Source organism: Balaenoptera physalus (assembly GCF_965194825.1).
Source record: "Balaenoptera physalus genome assembly, chromosome: 12".
NCBI classification, from domain to species: Eukaryota; Metazoa; Chordata; class Mammalia; order Artiodactyla; family Balaenopteridae; genus Balaenoptera; species Balaenoptera physalus.
Genome location: NC_138897.1, coordinates 2,569,070 through 2,577,675, shown reverse-complemented (window position 1 = coordinate 2,577,675; position 8,606 = coordinate 2,569,070).

Genomic DNA, 8,606 nt, shown 5'->3' with positions numbered 1-8,606 from the left:
GTCTGTGACAGAGTGAAGACATTCTGTGGATTGTATCTATCCATATTTACATTAGAAATTAAAACAGAAAATTTAAAATATCTATATTAGTTTATTAAAATAACTGTAATTAACTCATCACATATTTTAACCCAGATAACCATGTTTGTAAAAAAAAATGCATATATATAAATACATGTAATGTAATGAGGGGAGTGGCCTTGCTTTACGTTCCATTTCCTCGGTGGCCCCGGTGCAGCTGGATGCCGCTGGCCTGATTGGTGCTGGGAGCCCATGGTTTCACCTGCCATCGCTGGTGCTCCATCGGCACAAATGCCAACACACTGACAAAGGCAAATTCCGTCTTAGTATTGGCGTGAAAGCAGTTCTGACTTGTGCTGACTGCACTCTGATAACCACAGGTCTAGAGTCCGGGGGAAGAGTCTGGGTGGAGACCTGGATTCAGGAGTCATCACCTTGCAAGTGTGACAAGAGACCCAGGGGGTCAAGGGTAGACATCGGCGAGGCCACCCCACTCAGGGCCGGCAGAGGAGGATTGGCCCTGCGGGACCTTTGTAAAGGCATGGCCAGAGCCACGGAGAGAATCAGAAGAAAAAGGTGTCGCAGATAAAGCACAGTTTCTAGAACATGGAGCAGTAAAACCCCACCTGCAGTCAAAAAGAAGTTACATAAAACATAGCTTTCAAAGCGACCCTTACATTTTCCACAGAGGACAAGGTCAGTGGGATCAGAATAGCTTCAGCAGGGAGTGAAGAATCCAACCCCAGAGAAAGAATAGATGACAGCATGACGCTATTAATTTTTTCAGTGAAATTAAATTATGATTTATTATATTACTGTTTCCAAGTTCAGCTGTCAAAATGCCTTAGTTTTCTGGGTCCCATGTCTACTAAATTTGAAGAGGCAAAAGCTGTTTCCGATCAACTGCACCTCCTCTCTATTTGATACAAATAATGTTAGCAGCCTATATGCACACGGTGTGTGTATTAGTATTCGCATTCTGATATATCAAATTACCAAATAATTAGCAGTTTAAGCAATATAAATATATTATCTTACAGTTCTGTAGGTCAGAGGACCTACACAGATTTCCCTGGACTAAAATCAAAGTGTCAGTAGGACTGCATTTCTTTCTGGAGCCTCTCGAAAGTAATCCATTTTCTTGTTTTTTCCAAATTTAAGATATGTGACACTGTTAATTTTGACCGCTCTTTCTCAAAGATGTTCGGTGTGTTGCTGAACCAAACTTGGCTCCCCCGATAGCAAAGCCAATCTAGTGACACCGGGTTGTGACGAAGGAAAGTACAGCATTTCTTACAAGTCACCAAGCAAGAAAAATAGGCAGCTCATGCTCAAATGACCGGAACTCCCCGATGGCTTTCAGGGAAGGGTTTTAAAGGCAAAGGGAGGGTTGTGGGTTGCAGGGTACGTGATCAGCTCGTGCACAATTCTCTGATTGGTTGATGGTGAGGTAACAGGGTGATGTTTCGGGACTCTCAATCATCAACCTTCGGGTTCCAACCGGCCTGGGGTCTAGGGGCTGGTGGTCAGCATGCAGTTAACTTCTCCACCTGGTGAGGGTTTTAGTATCTGCAAAACAGCTCAAGGATGTGGCTCAATATTATCTATAGCCCTTGAGGAGGAACTAAATGTCCTTGACTTTGTTTTAGGGCTAAAGTATTATTCCTTTGTCTTGCTCGACCGATTTCCTTTATTTCTGCATTTTCTCACTTCTCTTGATTAAATTTGCTCTTTGGAACTCTGGGAGCGCCTAGGAGGCTAAAGCTTTTCCACAAACAAGAGATGCTCCGATCTGGGAATTCGCGGGGAGTATGTGGTGGGAAAATGAGGCCGGGTGAGGCCGAGGATGTGGAAAGGAGGCTGGAAGGCGGCTTTGGGCTGAGGAGGAGACCATGGACTAGAAAAGGAAAAAGGGAGGATTCGGGGGCTCTTACCAAGGTCAGCCCAACAGGGGTGAGGGCCAGGTGGGAAAGTCTACAAGGTCTTAGGGAGTGAGCTGAGAGTTTTCAGGGAAAGATGCAGAGGTTCTGGGTGGTAACGCTCTGAGATTGATTTGAATGTTATCACTTTAAAGCTCTTTGCCCAAAAGTATCTCCTCCCCTCCTCCATAGGCAATTCAAAGTCAAATTTCTGCAATTGAAGGTCATTCCTTTGTGGTCCATGAAACTAACATGACTGAACACTGCACTGTATTTGCCAGGGTTCCCCTAAGAAACAGAACCATACATACGTATAAAGAGATTTATTGTGAGGTGTCGGCACACGACCATGGAGGCTGAGAAGTCCAGACGCGGGAGAGCTAATGACACCTGACGCCACTTCCGGTCTGAGTCTGAAGACTGAGAACCAGGAGACAACGACAGATCTTCCTGTCTCTGTCCTGTGACTCAGACAGTCAGGAAGTGAGAGAATTCTCCCTTCCTCTTCCTTTTTGTTTTCTTCAGGCCCTCGGTGGACTGGATGAGGCCCGCCCACACTCGGGAGGCCAGCGGGTTTGCTCAGGCCAGCATTCAAATGTTTATCTCATCCAGACGCTCCCAGAATAAAGTTTAAGAAGTGTCACCCCGTGGCCCTGTCAAGTGGACACAAAATTAACCATCGCAAACACCCAAGATAATTATCATTCAAGATTCTTTACGTTCTTTATTTTATAGCCTCAGAAACCTAGAAATAAGCATGATTGCTCACATTTTGCAGTTAAGGAAATGGATGTCCGTAGAGATAAGGTGACTTGCTCGTGGTCTGAGCAGAAATGAGGGACAGGGTGAGGTCTGGAACCCAGTCCGTGTGATGCAGCGGTTTCCTTACCCCGTGATGCCTGCAGGCAGTGGGCAGGTGCTCATCCCTGGGCACTGACCCTCCTTGGACCCAGGCTATGTTTGCATTCCCGTAGCATCTGGCAGAGCCTGGCACAGGAAAAGGTGCTTGATATACATTATTATGTATAAACAGTCACCAAGAGCCACAAAGGGTTCTGAAGGTGGAAACAATAGACTGACGGGGAAATAAGATGCTGATGTGTCTGAAGGTTGGAGCGACTGGGGGATGGAGTTAGAAGATCACCTGAGAGGACCGGGGTGGGGGGGCAGCACTTGGAAGGTGGAAAATATCGCTGGAAGACGGTACATGGTGGAGAAATGGACTTGCTGGAGGAAAAGCAGTTTTACTGAAGTTAATCCACTGACCATTTACCCTGCGTTGTTTCTTAAATTATTGCCCAAATGACCCAGTGAGAACCCTCATTCTTCATCTTCCTCCTTTTGGCCTGAAGAGCTGGCCATGCAGGTGCCCCAGTGTTGATCTAGAAAGGGGTGGACAGTTCTGCCTTGGGGAAGGGCTGGTGGGCACACAATCCCAGCACAGACTCACCATGGGTGGATGTTGTCCTCAGCGTAACACCTGTTTTCCACCCAGACAAAGCCCTGCATTTTGTGAAGGGGCTCTTTCCACCTGAGAGGATCTTAAAACGCAATTTCCTGTGAAGGACACATTCTGCAAGGAAAGACCAGAGAAATCTGTATGCTTTTTTTTGTTTGTTTGTTTAATGTTCTTTTTCTTGTTTTGTTCTTTCCCTGACTGTCACTAGACACTTTTAGCTATTTTTGAAAAAATGATTTCAAAACAAGTCAGAAGCCTTGCACATTTGGTTCATCACATTTCCATCTGCCAAGCGAACATTCCCTGTCTTTTCTGTCTCTTACTTTGTTCTGACATCAACACATGGTCACGTTTAATATCTGCACAGTAAGTGAAGAGTGTGAGGCCAGGCTGGCCTTTGGTCCAGCTGACTCGGACATCGCAATGTGCACGGGATGGAACGTCCGTCTGTCCCTTTGCTGCAGGAGGAACGGCACGGCGCAGAGTGCGATCACCAAGCCGCACTCTTGGGTGGTCGCGAGGGTCACGGGAAACAGTGGACGTGACAAAGTGTGTTGTCAAGTGCTAAATGCCTCCTGAATGTCAGTTGTTGTCTTCGTCATTGTCACCGTCGTCACCTTCATGGTGAAGTTGGTAGAAACAGGGCTTTCTCTCCCTGTAATTCACTTCTGAATTCCTTTAGGATAGAAGCCCGTCTTCCTGATCTTTGTAGCTCCACAGGGCTCAGTAAGTATTCACTGGGGCGAGTCCAAGGTCTTCCCCTTATAGCTTTCCATCCACTCACGGCCCAGCTCCGCCTGCTTCACGCACACACCTGACACCACACACCCACACAACACACATACACACCACGTGCCGTACACATCACACACCACAAACCACACACCACACACATACCGCATATACCTAATGAGAGCTGACAGGGCTGGGACGGCTGGGAACTCCAGGAAGGAGGGAGGCGGGGGGAGGAAGCGGTGGCCGCAGACGTGGAGGTGACAGCACACAGGTTGCTCCCCCGCCCCCGTTGGCAGAGGTGGGGATGCATCTCCCGCCCACGGCTGGGCCACCTGACTAGTCCCGTCCTGGGGCTGAGGCTGCAGCTGAGAATCACCAGCAGGTGACCCTCTGTGGAGGGGGCCTGTCCCCAGGCGGCACAGCTCCTGGAAAGTGAAGCCAGAGGCCCCGACTGCCCCGTGCGCATGAGAAATAAACTCGTGGTCGTGAACCACTGCCACATGGAGGGAGTTGGTTATGAGAATTTAGCTTATCCTGAAACTGGACGTGCAGAGCAAAAACCTAGCAGATCAGGCATCGGTTCGGGGTCTAGCGGTGGACGGTGATAAAGCATCGGTGGCTGGCCATGCACGTCGTCCAAAGCACCTGTGAACTTGAGAGGCAGCTTGTGCCTGGGGTGATGGGATGGCTCCCTCGCAGGAAATGGTTTGCTCTTGGCTGTGTTACCTGAAAGAGGAAGCAGAAACAAAAGGATACAGAGAATCTTCAGTAACTCCGTGCCTTTCAAGTTTGGAAGCGCCAACTGCTCTGGTTCCCTAATGATATAGGCTAGGTGAGAGTTTGAGGGGCAGATACCCCAGTGAAATCTTCCAACTGTCTCAGGGCAAAGATGAGCCTGAGGATGTGGTACCCAGTAAATCCTATGAATTAATAAGATGACTCGGGGCAAAGGGTTGGATTAAAGGCATCGGATGAAGGCTTCCTGCAGAAGCCAGACAGCCTCAAGTTGTCTCCTTCCTGTACTGTCCAAGCCCATCCTGTTTGCCTCACGACAGGCCAGTAAGTCGAGAGTCAAGGTGTTGGGGCAAAGGATAGCGACTTTATTCGAAAAGCCAGCAAATGGAGAAGATGGTGGACTAACAACGTCCTAAGGAAGCATCTTAACCTGGAGTAGAACTCAGGCTTCTTTTCTGCTAATGGAAAAGGGGAAGCAGGTGGGTTCAAGATGAAAGGGTAGGGCTTCCCTGGTGGTGCAGTGGTTAAGAACCCGCCTGCCAATGCAGGGGACACGGGTTCGAGCCCTGGTCCGGGAAGATCCCGCATGTCACGGAGCAACTAAGCCCGTGCGCCACAACTACTGAGCCCGCGTGCCACAATTACTGAAGCCCACGGACGTAGATCCCATGCTCTGCAACATGAGAAGCCACCACAATGGGAAGCCTGCGCACCACAATGAAGACTAGCCCCCGCTCGATGCAACTAGAGAAAGCCCGCGCGCAGCAACGAAGACCCAATGCAGCCAGAAATAAATAAAATTAAAAAAAAAAAAGGTGAAAGGGTAAAAGCGGATTGCAGACTTTTTGGAGCACCTGGCCTTCAAGGGAAGCATAACATTTCTTTGCTCTTCTGCTTGGTTATGTGGGCTGGATCACAAGGTCCTGCAAAACTTCAAGTTGTCAGCAGTTATTTTCACTTCACCATCCTTATCTGTGCTCATTTGCAAGGTTTCTAGGCTGAAAGCGAACTTATCTACAACAGGTAGTAACCATAACTAGCCCGGGAAGTGGGATGGGAACTTTCTGCAGGGAATTTTCTGAGCTATGTGGTCACAAGCAGCATTGCCCTGATACCTAACTCTTGATGTGCAGGGCTAAAGTGATGAAATATATACGCTGAAGAATGAGGGAGGTCGCTTCAACATGGTGTTAGTTCCGTTCTTCCTTGATTACACTCTGGTCCAAAAAGGCATGAATATAAAGGCCGAAAGCAAGGAAATCTGTCCAGGTGCCCTGAGAACTCTGGGTGTGGTCACCGCCTACAGAATTGACTTGCATAAAATGGGTAACAAGCCTCCAAAGGTTGTAAGTGGCCACACGGCCTAAAACAGCCCAAGCCAGGACTGGGAAACGTGTGAGTGGGGTCTCCACCTCCTCTTCCTGTCACCCCTGTTGTTGGTACTGAATGGTTTGGTGTATGGCTCTTAATTTGATTGCATGCCGTTTTGATAAAAAGTTGTGATTTTTATGCAGTTGAATTTCTTGATATTTTCCTTTAGGTTTTCCTGTCTTTGGTATGATGCTTTGAAAGGCCTTTCTCTACCAAAATTTAATCACAATTCACCTGCATTCTGCTGCAGTACTTTTACGTGCTTAGTTGATTTACATTTATAATTTCAGTACTCTTTAATTCATTTTATTTAACAATGAGGTATAGTGATGTAACAATATTTTTTTTGTTTTTTTAAAAAATTATTTATTTATTTATTTATTTATTTATTTATGGCTGTGTTGGGTCTTCATTTCTGTGCGAGGGCTTTCTCTAGTTGCGGCGAGCGGGGGCCACTCTTCATCGCGGTGCGCGGGCCTCTCGCTATCGCGGCCTCTCTTGTTGCGGAGCACAGGCTCCAGACGCACAGGCTCAGTAGTTGTGGCTCACAGGCCCAGTTGCTCCGCGGCATGTGGGATCTTCCCAGACCAGGGCTCGAACCCGTGTCCCCTGCATTGGCAGGTAGACTCTCAACCACTGCGCCACCAGGGAAGCCCCACAATATTTTTTAAATTATTGTCCTAACATTATTTATTAAACAACCTACCACTAGTGTTACATGATGAAACATTCACTTAAAATTTCCCGGTTCTCTGCAATTTAAGGTGCTCACTTAAAAAGATCTCCATGTCCTTTTGTTTTTTCTTTTTAAAAAATTGTTGTTGATTTATAATGTTGTGTTAGTTTCAGGTGTACAGCAAAGTCATTCAGCTATACATGGATATATATATTCTTCTTCATTATAGATGATTACAAGATATTGTGTATAGTCCCTGTGCTATACAGTAGGTCCTTGTTGCTTACCTATTTTATATATAGTAGTCTGTGTATGCTAATCCCAAGCTCCTAATTTATCCCTTCCTCCCCGCTTCCCCTTTTGTAACCATAAGTTTGTTTTCTGTGAGTCTGTTTTGTTTTGTAAATAAATTCATTTGTATTATTTTTTATATTCCACATATAAGTGATAATATGTGATATTTTTCTTTCTCTTTCTGGCTTACTTCACCTAGTATGATAATCTCTAGGTTCATCCATGTTGCTGCAAATGGCATCATTTCATTCTTTTTTATGGCTGAGTAATATTCCACTGTATATACGTACCACATCTTCTTTCTCCATTCACCTGTGAATGGACATTTAGGTTGCTTCCATGTCTTGGCTATTGTGAATAGTGCTGCTGTGAACATAGGGGTGCATGTATCTTTTTGAATCAGAGTTTTGTCTGGATGTATGCCCAGGAGTGGGGTTGCAGGATCATATGGTAACTCTATTTTTAGTTTTTTGAGGAACCCCCATACTGTTTTCCATAGTGAAATTGCCCTATTCTGCCATATATGATCACTATTTGGAGAAAGGAGGTTTGGATGAAGAGAAAAATGTTATGAAATTCCAATTAGTCAGGGCGGGTGACAAACCCAGCCTCTTCTTTGTTAAACTTCACCTATGTCTCCCTTGTTGGGTCTATGTTCACATGAAGGGAATGCCATGTTAGGCATTTATAAATCATTGAATTTCCAGTTAACTTTTCATAGGTATTTGTTCCACCTCACCAACTCTCCGAATACTTAATCATCTGTATCCTTTCGTTTCATCGGCCTCCCTGTAGTTAAGGAGCTTTATAGAAGAAATCCTTAAGAACAGAGAGAAATGAGTAGGAACTTGACTATCATCTCGTGAACTTTGACTACGTGCTGTGACTTTGACATGACTGGAATATTCCAGCCCACGGTGCACCCCTTCAACTGGCGAACATCTTTTTAGCTGTCATGTCCACAGGACCCCTCTGGGGTAACTGCGCACTCGTGGAAATGTCATGGCTGTAATCCCGTTCCTCTGTGACAAGAAAAATAGTATTGGCATAACCTCCAAGTCATTTCTATGTAGCGTTTTCTACTGCTTTGCAGTCATTTATCTGTTCAAGAATGTTTTGGATGCTTACTGTATGCCGGAAGCTGTGATGGGCACAGAAGAGATGGGGGCAAGTAGAACCCCAGAGTTTATGTCCTCGTAGAGAAACTGACATGTACACAAATACACCAACAGCGCCGCCCGAGAAACAGGTAATTGGTGCCGTGGGGTCTGATAAGCATTAGGACAATCTTACCAGGTCCCCTGCACACCCCTAAGAATTGATTGAAACGAAATCATTTGCTTCTTGGCTACTTTGGTTCTCACGGGTGGTTTCTCGTGAGGTTTGAATAAAATTT